Source organism: Heterocephalus glaber, unplaced genomic scaffold, assembly GCF_053883595.1.
Source record: "Heterocephalus glaber isolate CG9 unplaced genomic scaffold, H.glaber_assembly_v1.0 deba00001457, whole genome shotgun sequence".
Taxonomy (NCBI): Eukaryota; Metazoa; Chordata; class Mammalia; order Rodentia; family Bathyergidae; genus Heterocephalus; species Heterocephalus glaber.
Window position 1 is genome coordinate 11,044,826 of NW_028258305.1, and position 9,312 is coordinate 11,054,137.

At 34.8% G+C, this 9,312-nt stretch overlaps 1 long non-coding RNA gene across 1 annotated transcript in view; it reads right to left on the bottom strand.

Moving 5' to 3' along the window:
• Nucleotides 1–8,383, bottom strand: part of LOC110346135 (uncharacterized) — a 45,893-nt gene extending 37,510 nt beyond the window's left edge. The window contains exon 1 of the long non-coding RNA XR_015453097.1: nt 7,833–8,383. This is a non-coding gene — a long non-coding RNA (uncharacterized LOC110346135). The remainder of the gene's footprint in view (nt 1–7,832) is intronic.
• Between the last annotated feature and the right edge of the window lie 929 nt (nt 8,384–9,312).

The window sequence follows — 9,312 nt, forward strand, 5'->3', positions numbered from 1 at the left end:
GAACCATGCCTTTAAGATTAAGGAATTCCATGAAGACCACGTGATAAATCACAGGTATATGACATGATTATAACTTCACATTCTAAGGATCAGATGCCTTCCATTTAATGCTACCCCAATTTTGTGGAGTAGAAATAGTAACCAGTTGTGGGGCTTGGACACTTCAATATACTAAATAAATTTATGTTTCTACTCTCCTCAGAATAAGAATTTATAGTGGAGGTCATAGGGGACCAGAAAGAAGTTGAGAGGCTGGAACTAAGAAAAGGAGGACCAAGATATAATGCTCGAATTTTGCCTATATGGAAATTTTGTCTAAAGCTCACCTGCACTCATGAGAAAACTGACACTCTCTTTCTGCTCCCCTTTCCTATTTCACATACACTTCTATTCCCAGAACCCAAACATTGGTGAGTCATATTGGTAATTCAGCCATATTCTGTTTAATAGAGCTGTATTCAGCCAAGTGCCTTAGATGGAATCCAGGGGTAATAAGGACAATAACTCTGTTCTTCAAATTCAGGGTCAAAAATGAATTCTCCCATTCCTCCACAATTCACCAGGCTTTAATTTAACACTCCTTCCAGAAAAATAGTCTGTGAGTAGGGACTCATTCCCCCAATCTCAATCTGTAGTCCTTAATTCCTGAGAGACAGAGAGAAAGAAAGAAACAGTGGTGGCTGAGCTAAACTTTTACATTGTTATTGTGTCATGGCCACATTAAACATCATGGCTACCTCTATAGTAAAGGAAACTTCTCAGAGAAATTTTTATGGCTGGGAGGGTAACTCCAGGGTGAATTTGATCAGTATGAATTTGTAAATAAAATTTTAAACATAATTTGACCATAACTGAGAACTTTCTTTCTAGTATGGAAGGAGGAAAAAATAATCAGTCATCCCTAATGATTACTTAGGTGGGTAATAAAAAATAAGTGACAAAAATCTCAGAGGTCATAATATCTAGGGTATGCTGCCACTTGTCAAAGTTTAACTATAATTACCCATTGCATTTAGTATGTACATTACAATTACAAAAAATTTATGTAGACATACACATTCAAGAACTCCAAAATAAATATATTTTATATTAAAAGTATGTGAAAGACTAAATTCTTACATAAATTACTTGATTGCATTCAAGTAATTTAGCATATGCTTTCTCAATTATAAAGATGTTAAAATTTTCCAGATAAATAAATGATACACAACATCATAATCATAAAATACTGCATATATTTTACAGTGGTAAAAATAATGAAATAGCAAGGTCACACTACAAATGATATCAAATATACAAAATATGTCATTTAAGTCACATAAAAAATTACCATATGTGAAATAAACTGGAATTAAATGTTAATAAAGGTGAAGGAAGTACACGAACTAAAAAAACTCTTAAGAATTGTATAGGTTATAAATTTTAACCATTAAATTTCTGTGAGCTGAAACCATGTTCTATATATGCTGATACCAGTATGAATTTTGTTTTTCAAGAATGTTTTTCAATTGTAAAAAACTTTAGGGGAGGCCAGGGACATAGCTCAGTGGCACCACCCCTGCCTAGCAAGTGCAAGGTCCTGAGTTCAATCCCCAGTACCGGAAAAAAACAAATAAACAAACAAATTTTGGGGGTACAATTGGCTCAACTCATAAATTCTGACATTGTATGTGATCTTTTGTTTTTGAAAGGAGTGACAAGATTTCCTAGTGAGATGGCAGGAAATGTTCAAGTAGATTATTTGGATTCATGTGTTATACATAAAGAGGTCATCCAGAATGAAGCTGTTGAAGCATAAACATGAAAGTAAAAATAATACCACTCATTTAGAAAAATTTGAACCTCATAAACATTTACCTACTACTGGTCAAACAAATTTCCCATTTTTTTCAAAAGATAAGGCAATTTCATTTTTTTTGTCGTTTCCATTTTCACTAATTTCTGCTCTACCCGGGTTGACTGAATATGCCAAAGTTCTATACAAACAGCTGTTCTTGTTTCAGCTTAATAGGAACTAGAAATAGAGAACATCTTAGAGGATTTCTGACTAACCATTGCAGGTATTAAATGTTTGGAATGTTCCGATCAGGCTTTGGCTAAGAATGTGAATTACATTTATTCAAATACCCTTAAGTCTCTAAAACCTTCAGGCCAAATCTGCCATGACTCTGGCTAAACAATAACAGTTTACACCTTAATAAGTGAGGTTGAGTTGACCTGAGCCACCTTAAGCCTCCGTCCAGGAGCCAGGCCATGATGATTCCCAAGACCCTGCATCTCAAAGTGGATCCATTCCACTAGCCTCTGTCATCTTTTGCTTTGGGATTAGGACACTAAATACAAATCAACAGGAACCCCCCCAAAGGGACACTGGCAAGATTCCTTAGCCACTCCTGGCATCCTAAGAACAGTTAATTACATCCTCTCTCTCAAGATTATAATTTTAGGATGATGAGCAATATGCAGGTTCCTTTAGTCACCTTATTCCTTCAATATTTGATTTTAAGGGAGAGGGTTGTTTTGTTTTGAATGTTTTTGAGACAGGATCTCAGTATGTAGTTCAGGCAGGCCTTGAATTCACTAGGTGGGCCAGGCTGACCTTGAAACCATGGTGGTTCTCCTGCCTCAGCATAATGAGTGCTGGAATTACAGGCATCCACCAGCATGCCCAGCCTTATCTGCAATATTTGGTTTGTGCTTCCTTCCACACAAAAAAAATTTATCTTATTGCCTACTCAAATTTACCTACTTTTTTTCTTGTTTATTCTTTGTATTTGGTCCTAAACTTTGAATTCAGTTGCAAATCACTCTTCTACATTACCTATTCATGATCTCACTTTCTTTCCATGGTGATGTCTCTTCTCCTTGTGCATGTCTGTTTGCAATAATGTTTTAAGAGGTATAACGTACATTCCCGAGAAGGTCCAGATTTTAAACGTACATTTCTATGAGCTGTATAGATCTTGATCACTTCTCCATTCAAGATATAAAATATTTCCCTCTTCTCAGAAAAGTTCCACAAGGACTTTGGTAATTACCCACTTTCCCTCAAATCAATTATTTTTAAATTTCAATCACTGTAAATTAGTTTAGCATAATCTAATACTTTATGTAAATGCAACCACATAGTATGACTTCTTTGCTGTTCTAACTCAGCATAATGTTTTCAAGATAGTTGAGGATATCAGTGGTACTGCTTGTGTTAGTAATTTAATCTTTTTATTGTTAAATACTATTCTATTGTATGGATATACCACCCAACATTGGGATTGTTTAGGGATTTTTGTTTTCAGAATAAACTTTCTGAACATTTATGAATGAGTCTTTTCATGAACATATATTTTCATTTTCTTGGATCCAGTGATTGAGGGCCTACAAATTGACAATAAATTAACAGGAAAAAAGACAAGATGTGCTGACTTGTGGAGTACTCAGCAATAGTAAGCAAGGGCTTGCTGCCTAACACACATGGATTCCAAAACTATGGCACCAGTTTTTGCAAAAAGGAAAAACTATTGAGGAATTGACCAGCAAGGAGAAAAGGGGAAAAGCTTAATTTGCATCCCCTGTCAGTTGGTAGTTGAGGGAATCTTCAGGGAGGGAGAAGGAAGAATATGCCTGTTGTCTGGATGGTGAGAGGAGAAGAGTTAGGATTTGTGCTGGCAAAGATGGTCATCACACCTCTTCGTGGGCTGCATGCTCTGCATAAGGGATTTTTGAGCTGGTAATATTAAAAGGTCATCCTCCAGCCAAGTGAGCTTCTTTTGCTAACGTCTACTGTTGAAAAACTGATTTCAAGCTTACCTTTAATAAATTATGCAGATATCTTCTCAAAAACAACTTAAGTACTTTGTTATTTAAGGAATATATGTCTGAGTATATCCCAGCCTTAGCTGGTATCATCAGTAATATGTAACTCATTTACTTGCTAGAGATTAAAAAGTTTATATTCCAAATTTAACAACAGTGGGTAGGGGTTAAAGTTGGAAAAGGGATTGAAAAAGCTTCCACTGGCCTTTTGATACATCCCTACTGGATCAGTTTCATATTCTTATCCATGGAATGTTCTTTTTTACTGAGATTTTTGCCACACAATGGTCCTACTCCTTGGAACTTTCTTTCTTCAGACTACAGACAATTTCTATTCCTCCTTTAAGAGTCAATTCAATTATTTCCTCACTCTGAATGACCTATTAGGGGCAGCTCTCAGACTGGAGAGCTGCAGACCAAATGGCAGGCTAACCTATCTGTCCTTACTGTTTTTAGTCTCCAGTCCTGGGAAGCAAGTGTGAACACACACACCAACCAGTCTCAGAGATTAATCTGCTGTTGTCCTAGTTTGGAGGAGGAACAATGGGAACCACTCTCTGAATCTTAGCCCCATCACTTTCTGGATTCAAATACATTTAGGCGCTTCTTTCAGAATACAGTTGCCAGAGTGGCCAATTTTATTGCTTTTTTTCTTTCAGATTTTGCGTCATTTCATGTTCCTTTACTCACTGTCACTCTGACTCTAGCCTTAACAGACTATAGTGGCCAGAGTAAAATATTTCAACCTAAGATGAATGAGAGGGAGTGTGAATATGGATAGTCTCAGAAAGAAATAAATACCTAAAATCAGTCTTGGAGGCTAAATATGTGTTTCTGAAAAAGACAACCCAAAGTAAAAAGCCAATATCATGCTCATGACTCAGTGGTTAATTTTATTGCCACTCAACATACCTAAATTATGATAATTTTAAAGAATTTTTATTTGCTTTGTGTATTTTATTATTTCTGTTCAAGTTTGCTTCAACTCTTTTGTGTACTAACATATATCTGTTAATATCAAACAGATTTTTTATAATTTGATAAAATTAGTGGATATTCCTTGTTTTGGAGGGCATCTGGGCTTAACACAATGGCAAAATATGAAAATGAAAGAATCATGCTTGTGAAACTTTTAGGAATGTAAGCATTCTTATTGTACTTTCCTCCAGGTAAGAAAAAAGATGAAAATATGAGAAATTCTTTCCCAATAGATTCTATCATTCTATCATAAAAATTTAACAGAAAATAATTTTAAAATTTCTTGTGCAAAATTTAAATTAATTTTTTTAAATTTGAAAATCTAGATGTTATTATTTGCAATTTTCAGGGTAAAATGAAAGCTTTCTATAATTCTGATATATGAAAATTACTATACTAGATTTTCTAAACTAGAAGCATCTCATCTGATAAGAATTTTGAAAGAAAGAGTAGAAAAACTACAGAGCCAATTTTAACAGCCAAAAGAAACCTAATTATTTATTATAGACTGTAGTCATATTAATTCTTAATTCAAGTTTCTCTATCTCATCATTTTAAATGTAAGTTTAATGCAAGAAACAGCAGTTCCTGCAACATAAATTATCTAAATTAATAAATGCAATAAAAGCTAGATTTGTCTTTTAGACTGAAAAAACTCACCCAAATTTACACAAAGAAAATGATATATAGAAAATGACACAAGCTATGCTCCTTTAATCAGAAAATGACACAATTGAATGGCACTGGACTACCTCAAGTTGTCATGTTGCTATTGTTTCTTATGCAATAAATAGCTTTGTTTATCATGGTCCAGTGCTACATGGCAGTGCAAAAATCCAATTCTAAGCTGTGGTGTCACTACTAGACAAAACTTGCAAAATCGTTTGGGATTCCTATTTCTTAAAACCAATATATTCTTTGTACCTTGCTCCCCAGTCACTCCATATCTTTTGCAGCCAATTGTGCAAATTCCTTCACTGTTAAACCAATGAGAGTACCCATCCAGAAAAATAAAGGTCTTTCTCAGAAACACTGGATTACAAATGGATATCACCAGGAGCACCCCAACTGCACTGTGTCATGCATACTTACTAATAACCAACTATACTGCACTTTCATCTCAGTTAAAATGCAGCTTTTCAAAATAGGTGTGTTCCTTATATATAATAGTACAATGTAGAAATCTTGCAATGCGCATTCATGATAATAATTTTATTTACCTGTCTCTCTACCTTCTCTTGATTTTTCTCATTTTCTCCCCCAGCATCCTATAGCTTTTCTTTTGTAAGTGGCATTACAGAACCTTACAGTGAGGGTGCAATAATGAAGAAAAACAAAACTAATAGGGAAAAAATTCCAATTAGACAGTTCATTTCTGCATGAAGCAATGGAGGTAATTTTCAACATTGGCCATACTTATAGGAAAAGCTTTTGTTGTTTTATGGTGCATTTTTATGCTGATAAACTATTAAACCTCAAGTTCACTCACAATGATTTCCCCATAATATAACTATAGAGTCTGCCAAAAAAAATGTATACACACTTCAGGAAAAGAAAAATAGTACGATTTTTTTAACAGATGGTGTTACCCTTATATGGTGGACCCTAGAGAATGCTGTATATCACAGAAAACCCTCTACACTGCCAGCCCTTAGAGAAGAAGTTGAAATGTGTGTGCAGCAATCTCAATGACCAAGATTACCCAAGCAGCAGTGTGCCGTACTAATAAAAATCTGGAAGATAATGGCACCACTTTGAGTACCACTTGTAAGTGTAGAGGGAAAAGGTAACTTTTATTAATCTCATGATGTCTCAATAAATTTAGTATTAAAATATTTATACAAGTTTTTCTTTTCCTGAAGTGTGTATATATTTTTTGGTAGACTCTATATTCTATGTCCTGAGGTGAGGAGAAAAGTGAAAAGTAAAAATCAAAATTGATAATGGCCATAATTTTTACCTACTGAGAAATGGGAAAATTCATTTACTCCTGTGTGGACTCTAAATATTGTCCTTTTACTTCTTCATCGTGTGTACATTGTGTATATACATATATTACCTTCTGTATAAATATATATAGTACCTTGGGGAAGAAGGAACTATGAGACAAAAATGCCATAAGAACTGGAGTTGTAGACATAGTATACTTTCCTTACATGAATGTCAAAGGACCTTTAAAAATGTTAATACTGAAAACGTAGCAACTGATCCCTTTTAACTTGCCCTACTTTAGAAACCTACGGTAGAGGAAGAAAATGTGGTTTTCTCATAACGTAAGAACTAGAAAAGCTAGATAGGCACAGTATCCATTTCCTCTTTTTAACAGTGCCCCAATTCTTTGTTATTTCCATTGAATTAATTTTTCATGCATTCTGAGAGCTAATGAGTGAGCCTACAGTGAGATCAACCAAAACAAGACTCTTCATCGAATTAGAACTTTGGACAACATTGTCACTAGAGCAGAGAACATCTAAAACTAACTCCTGATTACAGAGCCCTGGAAAAATTACTCACTAGTTCCTATGAGCCAGATCCTCATATCTCATGTGGGATTTGACTTTCCAAAACTATATGGTCATGCTTTCCCTCTAATTCCATGAGCTGCCTTAAATACTGATAATAAATTTTTTATTTCTTTTTTCACTTTAAATGAGCAAATTGCATGGTATGTAAATTAAATTTTCATAAAACCTGTTATTTTTTTTAAACCTGCTATTTCAAAAACTATTGCACATGGGCCAGGAATGTAGCTCAGTGGTGCCCCACCTGCCTGGCAAGCACAAGGTCCTGAGTTCGATCCCAGAAAAACAAATTTCACGTCTTTAGGTAAAGATGGTTGCAAAAATCATATAACAGTAAGTGTTGGGACCTACTCAATTTTACTTAAATATTTATAAAGCATTTATGTCCAATATTGGTATATAAATCCTGTAGCTTATATGCAGGACTCTACAGCTGAGCCTATACTCTGTATCTCTATGAACAGCTATATTGAGTATAGCCTCACTTAAAACACATGCAAAACCATACTTTCATACTCTTACCTATTTCCCAGGGAACTGAAGTACCTTGGAGGAAAGTAGTAGTATCACATGCTCTTTGCTTTTGGGTAATAATCTTTCTTACTTTTCATTCACCTAAAAATAAACAGAAAGCAGGAAGAATTAATTCTTGGCTTCTCTGTTAAGGTTTTCTGCTTCTAGCTCATTACCACCATCATTAGGATTGAATACTGTCCAGTTTTATCAGAGAACTTCACATGTAACTGCATCACAGCATTTATTGCATCCCGAGTTGTGTCTTTGTTTTCAAATGCTTGTCATCTCCATTAGGCTATAAGTAACCGGAGGTCACAGACTATGTGTTATTTATTCTTATTCCTCCATAGTGACAGTTCTTCCATAGTGATAGTTTCTGCATTTCTGCAGAAAAGGTGAAAAATTTTATCTTTGCAATATTCTGGTAGATGAGATTTTTAAAAAATAATTACAATGTGAAACCATAGAAATTCAGTTATAAGAGATCTTAGAAAATATTTGGTATAACATCTCAATACATGCAAGAAACCTTTCTATAACCTTCCTGAACAATGCTTTGGTTAAGCCATTATTTTAACTTTTCTAATGCCACAAAATCTAATACCTTGCAAGGGGCTTCCTTACATTTTCAATCAGCTTTTATTGTTGAAAGGTTCATCATTAACGTTAAACCCAAACTTGCAACTTTACCCTTTGGTTGGTCTAAGATCTGTCACGTATGGCTATTCAACATTATCTAATTCATCTTCCATGACAGAATATTAATTATTTAAAGACACTGTCACCACCTCCCTTGTCTTCTCTGTGCTAGGCCACTCACTTTGTTCAAATGTTTCTCATGGACCTGATTTCTGTATCTTTTACCATGTAGATTCAGTTTTTGTGGACACTACCAGATTTTCAATAACCCTTTTAAGTCCTGCTTCTCAGAAACAGAGCCTAATATATGTCACCAGTGTCAAATACACAGGTGCCTTTTCCTTCCTTAACCTACACCTGAGCCTTTGTTAAGGCTCTAAAACTGCTTGAGATATTTTAAGTCATATCACACCACAATCTTCTCCTCTGTTTGTCATGAACTGAAATATTTTGACATTTTTCTTCTTGCAAAATCCTATAAAGTCAGGCGTCCTTAGTTCTTAAACTGACAATATTCTTCACCCTTCATGTAAGATTCTATATTGATTTTTGTAATAAATAAAATGCCCTACACAAACCACGTACTTAGCAAATGTCTGTGGCTCTCTTTCAGAGCACATATCACGGAAGTAATATTATGTTTATTATACAATTACTTGAGAGGACAGCACATGTGTGTTTGGACATCACTATATCCTCATTACTTAGCGAAATGGCTGGCGTGCAGTAGTTGCTCAAGAACACTATTTCTCTTCCTAACTCTTACTGCATTGCTATGATGCTAAAAACAACAGTGAATTTGGAGAATTAGTTTGGTTCCATTGTCAATCCACTCAGCCAAAGCTGT